This window comes from Ranitomeya variabilis, chromosome 5, assembly GCF_051348905.1.
Source record: "Ranitomeya variabilis isolate aRanVar5 chromosome 5, aRanVar5.hap1, whole genome shotgun sequence".
Taxonomy (NCBI): Eukaryota; Metazoa; Chordata; class Amphibia; order Anura; family Dendrobatidae; genus Ranitomeya; species Ranitomeya variabilis.
Window position 1 is genome coordinate 572,090,503 of NC_135236.1, and position 18,664 is coordinate 572,109,166.

The following is an 18,664-nucleotide window of genomic DNA, read 5'->3' on the forward strand; positions in this document are numbered from 1 at the left end:
TTATACAAGATATTTATAACTATACAGAATAGCAAGTGTGTATTTTCATATTGCATTTTAATATCTCTCATATTTTACATGAGATCCTGAAAATTGGATTAAAATTACTTTCCAACTCATGGATACAATTTTACAAAGAAAAAATCATGTTGTTAGTCTTGACTCTCCTAGATAAAGTACTATCAGCAGAGAGCAGCGTACAACAATAATCAAGAATAAGCATTTGAGCCTGCTATATATACCGTATATACTCGAGTATAAGCCGAGATTTTCAGCCCAAATTTTTGGGCTGAAAGTGCCCCCTCGGCTTATACTCGAGTCATGATCGGTGGTGGGGTCGGCGGGTGAGCACTGTCATATACTTACCTGCTTCCGGGGCTCCTGGCGCTCCCCCTGCACGTCCCACTGTCTCCGGGTGCCGCAGCCTCTTCCCCTGAGCGGTCACGTGGGACCGCTCATTAGAGAAATGAATAGGCTGCTCCACCCCCCATAGGGGCGGAGCCGCCTATTCATTTCTCTAATGAAGCGGTGCCGGTGACCGCTCACAGAGAAAGAGGCTGCGGCACCGAAGACCAGCTGTCCGGGGGAAGGAGCGGGACGCCGGGAGCAGGTAAGTATCGCATATTCACCTGTCCTCGTTCCACACGCCGGGCGTCGGCGCCATCTTCCCGGCGTCTCTCTGCACTGACTGCAGGCAGAGGGCGCGATGACGCATATAGTGTGCGCGCCGCCCTCTGCCTGATCAGTCAGTGCAGAGAGACGCCGGGAAGATGGCGCCGAGGAGCTGCAAGCAAGACAGGTGAGTATGTGTTTTTGTTTTTTTTATTGCAGCGGCAGCAGCAGCACATATTTATGTGGAGCATCTATGGGGCAATGGTGCAGAGCACTATATGGCAGAGCTATGGGGCAATGGTGCAGAGCACTATATGGCACAGCTATGGGGCAATGGTGCAGAGCACTGTATGGCACAGCTATGGGGCAATGGTGCAGAGCACTGTATGGCACAGCTATGGGGCAATGGTGCAGAGCACTATATGGCACAGCTATGGGGCAACAGTGCAGAGCACTATATGGCACAGCTATGGGGCAATGGTGCAGAGCACTGTATGGCACAGCTATGGGGCAATGGTGCAGAGCACTATATGGCACAGCTATGGGGCAACAGTGCAGAGCACTATATGGCACAGCTATGGGGCAATGGTGCAGAGCACTATATGGCACAGCTATGGGGCAACGGTGCAGAGCACTATATGGCACAGCTATGGGGCAATGGTGAAGAGCACTGTATGGCACAGCTATGGGGCAATGGTGCAGAGCACTATATGGCAGAGCTATGGGGCAATGGTGCAGAGCATTATATGGCACAGCTATGGGGCAATAATGGTGCAGAGCACTGTATGGCACAGCTATGGGGCAATGGTGCAGAGCACTATATGGCACAGCTATGGGGCAACGGTGCAGAGCATTATATATATGGCACAGCTATGGGGCAACGGTGCAGAGCATTATATATATGGCAGAGCTATGGGGCAACGGTGCAGAGCACTATATGGCACAGCTATGGGGCAATGGTTCAGAGCATATATATATATGGCACAGCTATCTATGGGGCAACGGTGCAGAGCATTGTATATATGGCACAGCTTTATGTGGAGTATCTATGGGGCAACGGTGCAGAGCATTGTATATATGGCACAGCTTTATGTGGAGTATCTATGGGGCCATAATGAACGGTGCAGAGCATTATATATGGCACAGCTTTATGTGGAGCATCTATGGGGCCATAATGAATGGTATGGAGTATCTATTTCTAATTTTGAAATTCACCGGTACCTGCTGCATTTTCCACCCTAGGCTTATACTCGAGTCAATAAGTTTTCCCAGTTTTTTGTGGCAAAATTAGGGGGGTCGGCTTATACTCGGGTCGGCTTATACTCGAGTATATACGGTATATATATATATATATATATATATATATATATATATATATATATACATATATATATATATATATATATATATATATATATATATATAATTGTCTAAGGGTTTTTCTGTCTGTCTGTCTGTCTGTCTGTCTGTCTGTTCGCTGATTGGTCGACGGGCACAGCATGGCGACGATGATGTCATAATGGAAATCCCGCGTCTCTGATTGGTCGAGGCCACCAGTATTTTGATCTATTACTTCCTATGCATTGGTGCCTAAAAGTGAAGATGATATCAAGCTTAAAAAATGCACTTATTTTGTGAAACCTCCAAGAAGAAACTTTAAGCCTGAACAGTTTATGAAATTCCCTCTTCATCTATTAGCGCTGATATATAATCTTCCACTTTCAGAATCTTGGACTAAATCAGTCATTAAAAAGATTGGAAATATCTATAACGGGCCAAAATTCCTTACTTTTAGTGAGATTAAAACCAAACTTAACCTACCCTCATCTGAACTAATAAACTTCATAACCCTAAAAGAAGGCACACAGAAATTACTGAGTATCAAATCCTTAAACCTAGAAACTCTTCACTACTGTGCAATGTAAGCAACAAAAATATATGGAGCCTAAGCCACCTCTACAGTCATTTCAACAGGGATATTTCTAGTTCTAAAAACATATATATATATATATATATATATATATATATATATATATATATAAAATGGGAATCTGACCTAGCATAACCTTACAAGTCAAGCAATGGGACAACACTATTAAGACTACATACCTGTCTACCATCTCAATGGCTTTACATTAGTTTTACTTTAGTCACAAGATGGTACTATGCACCAATTAGGCTTGCACATACAGTGCCTTGCGAAAGTATTCGGCTCCCTGGAACTTTTCAAACATAAAGATACCAAATGTAAATGTTTGGTGAAGAATCAACAACAAGTGGAACACAATTATGAAGTTGAACGAAATGTATTGGTTGTTTTAAAGAAGTTGTCCACTACTATAACCTTTTTTTTTTTTTTCATAAATCTTGCTATTATGGGCCACTGAAAACATCTACTGTGTTTATTTTAGCAATATTACCTTTTTATCATGCTGTAGCAGCACATCTTTAGTGCTGGATTCAGCTCTCATGGGGTTAATCGACAACTTCTGTTATGATCCCAGTGGTAGAGGATCTCTGATATTCCGGTAAGATAGCAAAAACATAAATACTGCTCTAGGGAGGTGGAAACTGGGCTAACCGCATACCTGATCCTAACACACACAACTAGAAGCAGCCGGTGAACGTGCCTACGTTGGTTCTAGACGTCTCGAGCCAGCTGGAGAACTGACTACCCCTAGAGGGAAAATAAGACCTCACTTGCCTCCAGAGAAATTGAACCCCAAAGATATAGAAAGCCCCCAACAAATAATAACGGTGAGGCAAGAGGAAAACACAAACGTAGAGATGAACTAGATTCAGCAAAGTGAGGCCCACTAGTCTAGATAGACAGAAAATAGATAGTGGACTATGCGATCAGCAGAAAACCCTACAAAAACATCCACGCTGAACATTCAAGAACCCCCACACCGACTGACGGTGCGGAGGGAGAATATCAGCCCCCTAGAGCTTCCAGCGAGCCAGAAAATCAAATATTGAGCAAGCTGGACAAAGACACTGAAAAATGCAAACGATCCAAATTATACAAAACGGACTTAGCTTTTCTTGCATGAGACAGACTGAAAGGAATCCGGAGGAGACCATATAGGTCTGGCTACAACGATGCCAGGCAAGAGACTGAGTCCGGAGGAAACTTAAATAGGGAACACCCGCTGCTTAACGACACAGCTGGAGCTCAGGCCTGCAACAAGACATGCCTAACACAATACCGTTAGTGACCACCAGAGGGAGCCCAGAAACACAGTTCACAACAGTACCCCCCCCTTGAGGAGGGGTCACCGAACCCTCACCAAGACCCCCAGGGTGATCAGGATGAGCAGCGTGAAAGGCATGAACTAATCAGCCGCATGAACATCAGAGGCGACAACCCAGGAATTATCCTCCTGACCATAGCCTTTCCACTTAACTAAATACTGGAGTTTCCGTCTAGAGATACGAGAATCCAGAATCTTCTCCACCACGTACTCCAACTTGCCCTCAACCAAAACCGGGGCAGGAGGCTCAACAGCAGGAATCATAGGCACCATGGTCCGCCGCAACAAGGACCTATGGAACACATTATGAATAGCAAATGACGCTGGAAGGTCCAAGCGAAAAGACACCGGGTTAAGGATTTCCAAAATCTTATAAGGACCGATAAAGCGAGGCTTGAACTTAGGAGAGGAGACTTTCAAAGGAACATGCCGAGAAGACAACCAAACCAAATCCCCAACATGAAGTCGGGGACCCACACCGCGGCGGCGGTTGGCAAAACGCTGGGCCTTGTCTTGTGACAATTTCAAATTGTCCACCACATGGTTCCAAATCCGCTGCAACCTATCCACCACAGAATCAACCCCAGGACAGTCAGAAGGTTCAACCTGGCCCGAGGAGAAACGAGGATGAAAACCAGAGTTGCAGAAAAAGGGTGAAACCAAAGTGGCAGAACTAGCCCGATTATTAAGGGCAAACTCGGCCAGTGGCAAAAAGGTAACCCAGTCGTCCTGATCAGCAGAAACAAAACATCTCAAATAAGTCTCCAACGTCTGATTAGTTCGCTCGGTCTGGCCATTAGTCTGAGGATGAAAAGCCGACGAAAAAGACAAATCAATACCCATCTTAGCACAAAAGGATCGCCAGAATCTGGACACAAACTGGGATCCTCTGTCAGACACAATATTCTCAGGGATGCCGTGCAAACGAACCACATTCTGAAAGAACAAAGGGACCAAATCAGAGGAGGAAGGCAACTTAGGCAAGGGCACCAAATGGACCATTTTAGAAAAACGATCGCACACCACCCAGATGACAGACATCTTCCGAGATACCGGAAGATCCGAAATGAAATCCATGGAAATATGCGTCCAAGGCCTCTTCGGGATAGGCAAGGGCAAAAGCAACCCGCTGGCACGAGAACAGCAAGGCTTAGCCCGAGCACAAATCCCACAGGACTGCACAAAAGAACGCACATCCCGTGACAAGGAAGGCCACCAAAAGGACCTAGCCACCAAATCTCTGGTACCGAAAATCCCAGGATGTCCCGCCAACACTGAAGAATGAACCTCAGAAATAACTCTGCTGGTCCATCTGTCAGGGACAAACAGTCTCTCTGGTGGGCAACGATCAGGCCTATCAGCCTGAAATTTCTGCAGCACTCGTCACAAATCTGGGGAAATGGCAGACAAAATCACTCCCTCTCTGAGAATACCAGCCGGCTCCGAGACTCCCGGAGAGTCAGGCACAAAACTCCTAGAAAGTGCATCAGCCTTCACGTTCTTCGAACCAGGCAGGTACGAGACCACAAAGTCAAAACGGGAGAAAAACAATTACCAACGAGCCTGTCTAGGATTCAGGCGCTTGGCAGACTCGAGGTAAATCAGATTTTTATGATCAGTCAAGACCACCACACGATGTCTAGCTCCCTCGAGCCAATGTCGCCACTCCTCAAATGCCCACTTCATAGCCAACAACTCCCGATTACCAACATCATAGTTCCGCTCAGCAGGCAAAAATTTTCTTGAAAAGAAGGCGCATGGCTTCATCACGGAGCCATCAGAACTTTTTTGTGACAAAACAGCCTCTGCACCAATCTCAGAAGCATCAACTTCAACCTGGAAGGGAAGAGAGACATCCGGCTGGCACAAGACTGGCGCTGAAGTAAACCGACGCTTCAGCTCCCGAAAGGCCTCCACGGCCGCAGGAGACCAATTAGCAACATCAGAACCCTTCTTGGTCATATCCGTCAAAGGTTTAACCATGCTGGAAAAATTAGCGATAAAACGACGGTAAAAATTAGCAAAGCCCAAGAACTTCTGCAGGCTCTTAACAGACGTGGGCTGAGTCCAGTCATGAATGGCACGGACCTTGACTGGTTCCATCTCCACAGTAGAAGGGGAAAAAATAAAACCCAAAAAAGAAACCTTCTGTACCCCAAAGATACATTTTGAGCCCTTCACAAATAGAGCATTCTCCCGCAGAATCTGAAACACCATCCTGACCTGGTTCACATGGGACTCCCAATCATCAGAAAAAAACAAAATATCATCCAGATAAATAATCATAAATTTATCCAGATATTTCCGGAAGATGTCATGCATGAAGGACTGAAACACAGAAGGGGCATTCGATAATCCAAAAGGCATCACCAGGTACTCAAAATGACCCTCGGGCGTATTAAATGCCGTTTTCCATTCATCTCCCTGCTTTATGCGCACAAGGTTATACGCACCACGAAGATCTATCTTGGTGAACCAACTGGATCCCTTAATCCGAGCAAACAAATCAGACAACAATGGCAAAGGATACTGAAATTTAACCGTGATCTTATTCAGAAGACGATAATCTATACAAGGTCTCAAAGACCCGTCTTTCTTGCCCACAAAAAAGAATCCTGCACCAAGAGGAGAAGAGGATGGGCGAATATGTCCCTTCTCCAAAGACTCCTTTATATAACTCCGCATCGTGGCATGTTCTGGCACAGATAAATTAAAGAGTCGTCCCTTAGGAAACTTACTACCAGGAATCAAATCTATAGCACAATCACAGTCCCTATGAGGAGGAAGGGCACTGGACCTGGCCTCATTAAATACATCCTGAAAGTCTGACAAAAACTCAGGGATCTCAGAAGGAGTAGAAGAAGCAATAGACACCAATGGAGAATCGCCATGAAACCCCTGACACCCCCAACTAGACACAGTCATAGCTTTCCAATCTAAAACTGGATTATGGGCCTGTAACCATGGCAGACCCAAAACGACAACATCATGCATTTTATGCAGTACCAGAAAACGAATCACCTCCTGATGTACAGGAGTCATGCACATGGTCATTTGCGTCCAATACTGAGGTTTATTCTCTGCCAATGGCGTAGAATCAATTCCTCTAAGAGGAATAGGATTTTCCAAAGGCTTCAGGACAAAACCGCAGCGCTTGGCAAACGACAAATCCATCAGACTTAAAGCAGCACCAGAATCCACAAAAGCCATAACTGAGTAAGAAGATAATGAACAAATTAAAGTCACAGACAAAATAAACTTAGGCTGAAAAGTACCAATGGCGACAGGATTAACAATTTTTTTTAAGCGTTTAGAGCATGCTGAGATAACATGTGTTGAATCACCACAGTAGAAACACAACCCATTTTGACGTCTATGATTTTGTCGCTCGACTCTGGTCAGAATTCTGTCACATTGCATAGAATCAGGTGACCGTTCAGACAGCACCGCTGAAGGATTAACAGATTTGCGCTCCCGCAAACGTCGATCAATTTGAATGGCCAGAGCCATTGAATCATTCAGACCTGTAGGGATAGGAAACCCCACCATCACATCTTTAATGGCTTCAGAAAGACCATTTCTGAAATTTGCGGCCAGTGCACACTCATTCCATTGAGTAAGCACGGACCATTTCCGAAATTTTTGACAATATACCTCAGCTTCGTCCTGACCCTGAGAGATAGCCAGCAACATCTTTTCAGCCTGATTTTCAAGATTAGGCTCCTCATAAAGCAAACCAACTGCCAGGAAAAACGCATCAATATTCACCAATGCAGGATCTCCTGGCGCCAGAGAGAAGGCCCAATCTTGAGGGTCGCCGCGCAAGAAGGAAATAACAATCTTAACTTCCTGAGCGGAATCACCAGAGGAACGAGGTTTCAGAGACAGAAACAATTTGCAATTATTCCTAAAATTCAGGAACTTAGATCTATCTCCAAAAAACGGCTCAGGAATAGGTATTTTTGGTTCAGACATAGGGCTATGGATAACAAAATCCTGAATGCTTTGCACCCTAGCAGCAAGCTGATCCACACTCGAAGTCAGAGTCTGGACATTCATATCTGCAGCAGAGTTCCATCCACTCAGAGAAAAAGGGGATGGAAGAAGCTAGGAAAACTGCAGCAACAAAAAAAAATAAAAAATAAAAAAACTCAGAACTTCTTTTTAATCCCGCTTCTGCGATGCAATAAACATTTTCTTTGGGCCTGGCATACTGTTATGATCCCAGTGGTAGAGGATCTCTGATATTCCGGCAAGATAGCAAAAACATAATTACTGCTCTAGGTAGGTGGAAACTGGGCTAACCGCATACCTGATCCTAACACACACAACTAGAAGCAGCCGGTGAACGTGCCTACATTGGTTCTAGACGTCTCGAGCCAGCCCGGAGAACTGACTACCCCTAGAGGGAAAATAAGACCTCACTTGCCTCCAGAGAAATTGAACCCCAAAGATATAGAAAGCCCCCAACAAATAATAACGGTGAGGCAAGAGGAAAACACAAACGTAGAGATGAACTAGATTCAGCAAAGTGAGGCCCACTAGTCTAGATAGACAGAAAATAGATAGTGGACTATGCGGTCAGCAGAAAACCCTACAAAAACATCCACGCTGAACATTCAAGAACCCCCACACCGACTGACGGTGCGGAGGGAGAATATCAGCCCCCTAGAGCTTCCAGCGAGCCAGAAAATCAAATATTGAGCAAGCTGGACAAAGACACTGAAAAATGCAAACGATCCAAATTATACAAAACGGACTTAGTTTTTCTTGCATGAGACAGACTGAAAGGAATCCGGAGGAGACCATATAGGTCTGGATACAACGATGCCAGGCAAGAGACTGAGTCCGGAGGAGACTTAAATAGGGAACACCCGCTGCTTAACGACACAGCTGGAGCTCAGGCCTGCAACAAGACATGCCTAACACAATACCGTTAGTGACCACCAGAGGGAGCCCAGAAACACAGTTCACAACAAACTTCCTTTCTCCTGAGTTACTGTGCTCTAATACTACAAGTTCCATGATGCATTGCACTGCTACTAAGCACGAACCTACCACACCCACTCCAAAACACACCCCAATCCCTCCCTCCTCTCCCTCCTCTAGCTTCAGAAAGATTTGTGATGTCATTTCTGTCCAACCTCCTCTTTTACATTTGTCCAACCCACACTCCATTACACACAGATAAATGGACAGATAGATAGATAGATAGATAGATAGATAGATATGGGATAGACAGACAGATAGATAGATAGATAGATAGATAGATAGATAGATAGATAGATAGATACAGATATATCTATATATCTATGTCTATTTCCATAGGTATGTCCATATCCATGTTTCTAAACCCCTTCCCCCCTGGAGCTTTTTTGTTTTCGTTTATCGCTCCCCTTCTTTGCAGAGACATAATTTTTCCGTCAATATGGCCATGTGATCTGTGATATATGTGATGGTGTAGTGACCCCTGTGGTAGCTAGGGGGCGCTCTGTGCGCTCTGTGAGATATGCATGGAAGCGTATCTGTTGTGGTGATATTCATGGTGTACCTGTAATCGGCAGTGTTATGAATGGCCGATGTGTGTCGCGGAAGGAGTCTGCGTAGTAAGTCAGATGTATTGTGGTTATGCTGGGACCTGTAGTCCCTCAAGAGTTTTGTTGCAATGTGTATAATTAAGTTTGGGTGACTTACTAGGCTAGTCATGAGAGACGGGAGGGTCAGACTAGCCACACATCCACACACCCATCCAGGGGTGTGGTTTCAGGTATATAATGTGACCAGGTTGTGGGTCACAGGGGAGGCGTGTCCGGCAGGTCCTGTGTGAAACCTGTGTGGTTCCTGTGTATGGACCTGGCCAGGGGGATTGTCCTAGGAATGACTAGGGTCCCGGGGATTGTCCTAGGAATGACTAGGGTCCCGAATGGTGCTGGATTGGCCCAGGAATGACTGGGGTCCGGAGAGCACCTGAGATCGAACAACGCTGACCGGTGGGACCGTCCTAGGAATGACTAGGGTCCCGGGGACTGTCCTAGGAATGACTAGGGTCCCGAAGATGCAGGACTGTCCTAGGAATGACTAGGGTCCTGAATGCTGCTGGATTGGCCTGGGAATGACCAGGGTCCTGCAAGCACCAGAGAACGAGGTGAAGGTGCTGGATTGGCCTGGGAATGACCAGGGTCCTACAAGCACCTGAGAACATGGACTAGGCCACCGGCGTGATCCTGGTAACCTAAGGTAACGGGTGGAGGACGGGGTCCAGGACCTAAGCTGATAGGTGGAGGACGGGGTCCAGGACCTAAGCTGACAGGCGGAGGACGGGGTCCAGGACCTGTTGTGACAGGTGGAGGACGGGGTCCAGGGCCTAAGCTGATAGGTGGAGGACGGGGTCCAGGACCTAAGCTAACAGGTGGAGGACGGGGTCCAGGACCTGTGGGTACGAGGTGAGCACCAGGATCTGCTGGGCCAGTGTCTGTTTCTGTGTGGGGAAGCTGGAGTCCTTCGGTGAGGTCTGGACTGACTACTGTGTGCCGGACAGGCGAGTTGGTGATCCCCGTTAGGCAGCTTACCCGGAAGAGGGTTAACAGAGTGTGGGGAAGCTGGAGTCCTTCGGTGAGGTCTGGACTGACTACTGTGTATTGACCAGGCAAGTTGGTGATCCCCGTTAGGCAGCTTACCCAAAGGCTGTTGAAGAGTCGTCAAGGTGGAGCAGGAGCTCCCGTCAGGTACCAAAGAGACTGTTGGTGCCTGTTGTGTTCCATGTAATGAACTGTGTTTAAACCCGGTTTATGTGGCTTAATAAACCGTATGGACTGTTTTGATATAAAAACCCATGCTGTGTGCTTAAATATCGTGGCTAAGCGAGTGTCCCCCAACACTCTCAGTAAGAGAAACCTTACAGGCCATGTGATCTTTTGCGTGACAAGTTCTACTTTTGAACGACACCATTGGTTTTACCATGTCGTGTAGCAGAAAATGTGAAAAAAATTCAAAGTTCAATGAAATGGCAAAAAAGTGCAATCCCACACTTGTTTTTTGCTTGGCTTTTTGGCTAGGTTCACTAAATGCTAAGGCTGTGTGCACCCGTTGCGGATCTGATTGCAGATCCGCAGCGTTTTTTGCTGCACTGAATTGCATCAAATCCGCAGTGTAGTGTACAACCAATGTAAGTCTGTGGGAGCCGCAGACTTGTTGTGCACATGCTGCGGAAAAAGCCGCACCAAAACCACACCAAGAACTGCATCAAAACCGCACCAAAACTGCAAAACTGCACCAGGTTTTGATGCAGTTTTTGGTGCAGTTTTGATGCAGTTTTTGGTGCAGTTTTGATGCTTTTTTTGGTGCGGTTTATGCGCGGTTTTAATGCCGTTTTTGGAAATAAGTAAATAAAGGAAAATGTGCATGATTTGAATGGAAACATTCATCCAAGGCCGGATTCATCATTTCACAGCTCAGTTTCATACGTTTTTTTGCCGGATCCATCGCTGTGCGTTTTTTCACCGGACAGAAAAAACGTTCCTCTGTATGTGTTTTCCATCCAGCGGAAACAGCTTTTTTGATGGATCCGGCAAAAAACGGATGAAACTCTATGAGAAAAAAATGGATCCGACGGAAAAAAATGGATCCGTTTTTTTCAAAACTCGCCAGATTGTGCCTCACGGCAAAAACCTGATGTGTGAAAGCACCCAAATATATGGATAGATACATCTATGTATCTATAGATATATCTATAGATAAATATATCTATAGATAGATATATCCATAGATATATAATAGAAAGGCCGATGTTTCTATAAGGCTACTTTCACACTTGCGTTTTCCGCAATCCGTCTTTTTGGGAAAAAAACGGATCCTGCAAATGTGCTCGCAGGATGCGTTTTTTACCCATAGACGTGTATTAGTGAAGGATCGCGACGGATGGCCACACGTCGCGTCCATCGTGCAACGGATGCGTCGTGTTTTGGCGGACCGTTGGCACGTCCATCGCGTCTGCCATTTTCTACCGCGCATGCGCGGCCAAAACTCCGCCCCCTCCTCCCCAGACTTCAGAATGGGCAGCGGATGCATTGAAAAACTGCATCCGCTGCCCACGACGTGCACAAATTTCACAACGTGCGTCGGTACGTCGGCCCAACGCATAGCGATGGACCCGTGCTGACGCAAGTGTGAAACAGGCCTTAATGAGCGTTTAATTTAATAAAAAACTGAAAAAAACGGCGTGGGCTCCCGCGCAATTTTCTGTGCAAGAGGGAGAAAGCCGACCGCCGGGGGCCAATATTTGTAGTCTTCTATGAATATCAGCCCGCAGCTGTCTGCGTAGCCTTTACTGGCTATTAAAATAGGGGGACCCTCCCAAAAAAATGACGTGGGGTCCCCCTATATTTTATAGCCAGAAAGGCTATGCAGACAGCTGCGGGCTGATATTCATAGCCTAGAGAGGGGCCATGGATATTGGTCCCCCCCCTGCTACAAATACCAGTCCGCAGCCACCCCAGAAATGGCGCATCTGTAAGATGCGCCAATTCCGGCACTGAGGCTGGTTTCACACTTGCGTTTTTGGACGCTGCGTTTTAGCGCTAAAAAACGCATGCGTTTTTTTTCCTATACTTAACATTAAATACGCATGCGTTTTTTCACATGCGTTTTGACGCATTTTCGGCAACGCATGCGTTTTTGTACGCGCGCGTTCATTTGCAGAAATGCAACCTGTAGTAATTTTTAGCGGCGGTTTTTTGCCGCAAAAAAACGCATGCGTTTATTTGCGGCAAAAAAATGCATTGCTGTCTATGTAAACGCATGCGTATTTAAGCACATGCGTTTGTGTTAAAAACGCATGCGTTTTTATAGAAAAAAACAGAAAAAAACACTGAAACACCACCCACCACCATCAGGGTGATAAAGGGATCCAAACCCTAACCCTACCCCTAACCTCACCCCTAACCGTTTAATGAACATTTTCTGACAGTCATAGTGCCACGATATTTCAGTGCCACGTATTTCAGTGCCACGTATAAAAGTGCCACGTAGATAAGTGCCACATATGAAAGTTCCACGTGCCACGTATTTAAGTGTCACGTATTTAAGTACCACGTGACACGTATTTCAGTGCCACGGATTTAAGTGCCACGTATTTCAGTGCCACGTGCCACTGATTTCAGTGCCACGGATTTAAGTGCCACCTATGTAAGTGCCACGTATTTAAGTGCCACGGATTTAAGTGCCACGGATTTAAGTGCCACGGATTTAAGTGCCACGGATTTAAGTGCCACGTATGTAAGTGCCACGTGCCACGTATTTCAGTGTCACGTATTAAAGTGCCACGCATTTCTGTCATGTTTACGGTTAGGGTTGATGTCACCGCTCTATAGGACCCTCAGTGACACACTGACAGGAGGCAATGGCTCCTGCAGTGTATCACTGAGGTTACTAAAGTTCACTGGTCTCACTTTATGGCAAAAAGCTGCGTGGTAACTTTCTCATACAGCATGCCATAAAGTGAGACAAGGGACTATTTTCTCACAGGGGCGTAGGAATACATTGCGGGGAATACATTGTGGAAGGATACCTTCCTCCCCTCATTGTGTTCCTGGTGCCCCTGGTGAGTGGTTGCGTCAGCTGATGCTCCTGCTCTCCACGGGAGATCGTTGTGGGACACTCGTTTTAATTGGATTTCTGCGGATCAGGGAGTATAGTGTTTGTTTATAATTTTTTATATTTTTTACAGATGACAATGGCTTCGGGGATCAAAGTGACAAGTGATGGTGAGTATGTACTGTATGTCTATATGTATGTACTGTATGTAATGTATGTATGTATGTATGTATGTACTGTATGTCTGTATGTATGTACTGTATGTATGTACTGTATGCGCATGTCGTTGCATGGCGCATGTCGTCGCATGGCACATGTCGTCGCATGTCGTCGCATGGCGCATGTCGTCGCATGGCGCATGTCGTCGCATGCAGCATGTCGTCGCATGGCGCATGTCGTCGCATGGCGCATGTCGTCGCATGCAGCATGTCGGCGCATGCAGCATGTCGGCGCATGGCGCATGTCGTTGCATGGCGCATGTCCTGTATGTGTTCTATGTATGTATGTACTGTATATGTGTTTTTTTTTTTTTGTTTTTTTTTTTACATTCAACACATTAGCCGGATGATGGGACTACTACTGTCCCATCATTGGCTCATTTGTCACTCACTGTCACTGTAGCAGGCAGAGCCCGATGGGACTTGTAGTCCCATCGGACATGCCTGTACACAGAGACAATGCCGCCGCCACCACCACCGCACAGCCACCTTCAGCACCGGCCGCAGCCGCCGCCACGGCACCGGCCGCCGCGCAGCCGGGCCGGCCGTCGACGCACCAGCAGCCGCCGCCAGGGCACCGGCCACCGACGCACCAGCCGCCGCGGGACCGGCCGCCGCCGCGGGACCGGCCACAGCCACGGGATCAGCCGCCGCAGCACATCTCAGCAAGCAGATCCCAGCACCAGACACCTGCAGTGCACAGCCCCGCCCCCAGCAAAGCCCCGCCCGCCCCCAGCACAGCACAGTCCCGCCCTGTGCGGCTGGGACACGCCTGTTACTGACGTCACGTCAATTTCCAGAGTCTGGAAATTGATGTGACGTCGGCGGAAATTAGTGGTGGCTGCAGCCTGGGGGTCACGTGACCCCGACTCAGCCACCAGCATAGCGCCGCTCACAGGGGAAAAAGGCAATGCAAGGTATTTACACAATTCATCAGGGGCCCCGGGGGGATACATTGGGGGGATAATTGAAAGTAGTGGACAACCCCTTTAAATTTTTGTGGAAAATCAAAAACTGAAAAGTTGGGCGTGCAATATTATTTGGCCCCTTTAACTTAATACTTTGTTGTGCCACCTTTTGCTGCGATTACAGCTGCAAGTCACTTGGGGAATGTCTCTATCAGTTTTGTACATCGAGAGACTGAAATTCTTGCCCATTCTTCCTTGGCAAACAGCTCGAGCTCAGTGACCTTTGATGGAGATCGTTTGTGAACAGCAGTTTTCAGTTCTTTCCACAGATTCTCAATCGTTTATTTGTGAACCATTCCATTGTAGATTTTGCTTTATGTTTGGGATCATTGTCTTGTTGGAAGACAAATCTCCATCCCAGTCTCAGGTCTTTTGCAGACTCCAACAGGTTTTCTTCAATAATGGTCCTGTATTTGGCGCCATCCATCTTCCCATCAATTTTAACCATCTTCCCTGTCCCTGCTGAAGAAAAGCAGGCCCAAACCATGATACTGCCACCACCATGTTTGAAAGTGTGGATAGTGTGTTCAGGGTGATGAGCTGTGTTGCCTTTACGCTAAACATATCATTTCACACTGTTGCCAAAAAGTTCGATTTTGTTTTTATCTGACAGAGCACCTTTTTCCACGTTTGGTGTGTCTCCCAGGTGGCTTGTTGCAAACTTTAAACAACACTTTTTATGGATATCTTTGGGAAATGGCTTTCTTCTTGCCACTCTTCCATAAACGACAGATTTGTGCAGTGTACGACTCATTGTTCACCTATGGACAAGCTGTCTCACATCAGCTGTAGATCTCTGCAGTTCATCCAGAGTGATTGTGGGCCTCTTGGCTGCATCTCTGATCAGTCTTCTCTTTGTTTGAGATGAAAGTTTAGAGGGATGGCGGGGTCTTGGTAGATTTGCAGTGATATGATACCCCTTCCATTTCAATATGATCGCTTGCACAGTGCTCTTTGGGATGTTTAAAGTTTTGGAAATAATTTTGTATCCAAATCCGGCTTTAAACTTTTCCACAAAAGTATCACGGACCTGCCTGTTGCATTCTTTGGTCTTCATGATGCTCTCTGTGCTTCAAACAGAACCCTGAGACTATCACAGAGCAGGTGCATTTATACGGAGACTTGATTACACACAGGTGGATTATATTTATCATCATTAGGCATTTATGACAACATTGGATCATTCAGAGATCCACAATGAACTTCTGGAGTGAGTTTGCTGCACTGAAAGTAAAGGGGGCAAATAATATTGCATGGCCAACTTTTCAGTTTTTGAATTTCCACAAAAATTTAAAATAACCAATACATTTCATTCAATTTCACAATTGTTTTCCACTTGTTGTTGATTCTTCACCAAAAATGTACATTTGGTATTTTTATGTTTGAAGCATGATATGTGGGAAAAGGTTGAAAAGTTCCATGAAGCCAAATACTTTTGCAAGGCACTATAGAAGGTAGGGAGTGCAATGCCAGGTTTAAATAGGGTGTTCAATCAGGGTAGAGACAATCAGAAACTGTCAATATCAAGATTACTCTTCTTTGTCCTGTAGGAAATGTGGACACCTGGGAAATTTCTACCATCTATTCTTGGGTTGCCCGAACATAAAACGTCTCTGGTCAAAAATCTCATACCAAAATAATTAATTTGTTAAAAATGTTGTGATTACCCCCCAGAGGGCTCTCCTTTCCCTGGACATGGAAGGAATTGATCCTCTGGTTATTTACATTCTAATACACATATTTCTAGTGGTTGAAAGTACACTAGCCCTCTGGTGGAAAAAACCTAAACCACCCAACTTCACAGATATTCTGGATTAAATTCACCAGCACAAAGCATTGGAATTGATATTTGCAGTCAATACCAACGGTATAATAAATATTGGAAAAATGGAAGCTTTGGGATGATAATGTATTAAAAGAGGCATAGATGCTCATGAGGAGAACATAATTTTACCTCTATACAAGTCACTAGTTCGACCACACTTAGAATACTGTGCACAGTTCTGGTCTCCGGTGTATAAGAAAGACATAGCTGAACTAGAGCGGGTGCAGAGAAGAGCGACCAAGGTTATTAGAGGACTGGGAGGTCTGCAATACCAAGATAGGTTATTACACTTGGGGCTATTTAGTTTGGAAAAACGAAGACTAAGGGGTGATCTTATGTTAATGTATAAATATATGAGGGGACAGTACAAAGACCTTTCTGATGATCTTTTTAATCATAGACCGGTGACAGGGACAAGGGGGCATCCTCTACGTCTGGAGGAAAGAAGGTTTAAGCATAATAACAGACGCGGATTCTTTACTGTAAGAGCAGTGAGACTATGGAACTCTCTGCCGTATGATGTTGTAATGAGTGATTCATTACTTAAATTTAAGAGGGGACTGGATGCCTTTCTGGAAAAGTATAATGTTACAGGGTATATACACTAGATTCCTTGATAGGGTGTTGATCCAGGGAACTAGTCTGATTGCCGTATGTGGGGTCGGGAAGGAATTTTTTTCCCCATGGTGGAGCTTACTCTTACCACATGGGTTTTTTTTGCCTTCCTCTGGATCAACATGTTAGGGCATGTTAGGTTTGGCTATGGGTTGAACTAGATGGACTTAAAGTCTTCCTTCAACCTTAATAACTATGACTATGACTATGACTAAGTTTCATAATAAGTAAATGTCTGGTAGATATGCAAAGAAGGTGAAACTGCTATTTTATATCTCTTTCCAATTATATCACATAAGGTTAAATATAGCACTTTAATTTAATTTTATTTTATTCAAATGGTCTTATTCTTTGATTTGCTTCTTGCCTATTTGAGATTGATAAATGGTTATCTAATTTTGCTGAACCTTTTCCTCTTCTTTTCCCCTTTCCAATGTTAACCCCTACCCCCTTTTCTTCCCTTTATCCACCACCTTGTTTTAATACAAAATTCAATAAAAATATTTAAAAAGAAAAAAATGCACTTATTAATAGAACTGTTAGAATACTCAATGGAACTGGAAATAAGAGAATACTGATTTATATATTTGTTAGGAGTTATGCGGAAAAGTAAAATCTTAATATCATAAAGGCTCAGTAGTAAATAGTTGTATACTATTACAGCGTAAGGATCTGACACAGCATAAAATGCATTGGAAAATTCAGTGGGGAAAATAAGTATTTGATGCACCTCCAAATTTGCAAGTTTTCCCACCTACAAAGAATGGAGAGGTCTGTAACATTTATCTTAGATATACACTTCAACTGTGAGACAGAGAATCTCAAAATAATAAGTAAATCACATTGTATGATTTTTAAATAAATTGAATTTTATTGCATGAGATAAGTATTTGATCATCTAGCAACCAGCAAGAATTCTGGCTCTCACTGACCTGTTAGTTCTCTTTAAGAAGCCCTCCTACTCTGCACTCAAAGACACCTGTCCACACACTTAGTTAATAATCACACAACAACCTCTCCACCCTGGGCAAAAACAAAAAGCTGTCTAAGGACACCAATTAAAGTTCCCCAATGACCATCTGGAGGACTCAGAGGAGCCATGGGAGAAAGACATGTTGTCAGATGAGACCAAAATAGAACTTTTTTGTATAAACTCCACTCGCCGTGTTTGGAAGAAGAAAATGATGAGTAAAACCCCAAGAATATACCATCCCAACCATAAAACATTTTGGGGTAAACATCATACTTTGGGGATGCTTTTCTGCAAAAGTAAACAGGATGATTGCACAGTATTGAAGGGAAGATGGTGTTATGGACTGACCTGGATTGGAGTAGTGGTATTGCAAGCAATAGGAGCATCAGTGGTAGGTAGCTTAGTTAGAGATAGCTAAGGAGCCGGTACACAGATCAGGAATGTCATTTTAAGGAACAGCATGTAGCATAGGCAGGGATAGCTAAGAAGTTGGTACATATGTGCAGCAATGTAGTTTTAAGGAGCAGCCCATTGTGTACTCAGATATAGCCTGAGGTTGGTACACAGAGCAGCAGTAGAATCTTGAGAATAAGCAGCAGGTGAAAGGA

At 45.1% G+C, this 18,664-nt stretch overlaps 1 protein-coding gene across 5 annotated transcripts in view; it reads left to right on the forward strand.

The window, feature by feature from the left end:
* LOC143773852 (teneurin-2-like) overlaps positions 1-18,664 on the forward strand; it is a 2,235,081-nt gene that overhangs the window by 121,287 nt on the left and 2,095,130 nt on the right. The window contains exon 3 of one of the 5 annotated variants that reach the window (XM_077261180.1): positions 13,591-13,627. The exons of the other annotated variants lie outside the window; for them this stretch is intronic. The gene's annotated coding sequence lies outside the window, so the exon portion shown is untranslated. The remainder of the gene's footprint in view (positions 1-13,590; positions 13,628-18,664) is intronic. 5 annotated transcript variants of the gene reach the window in all.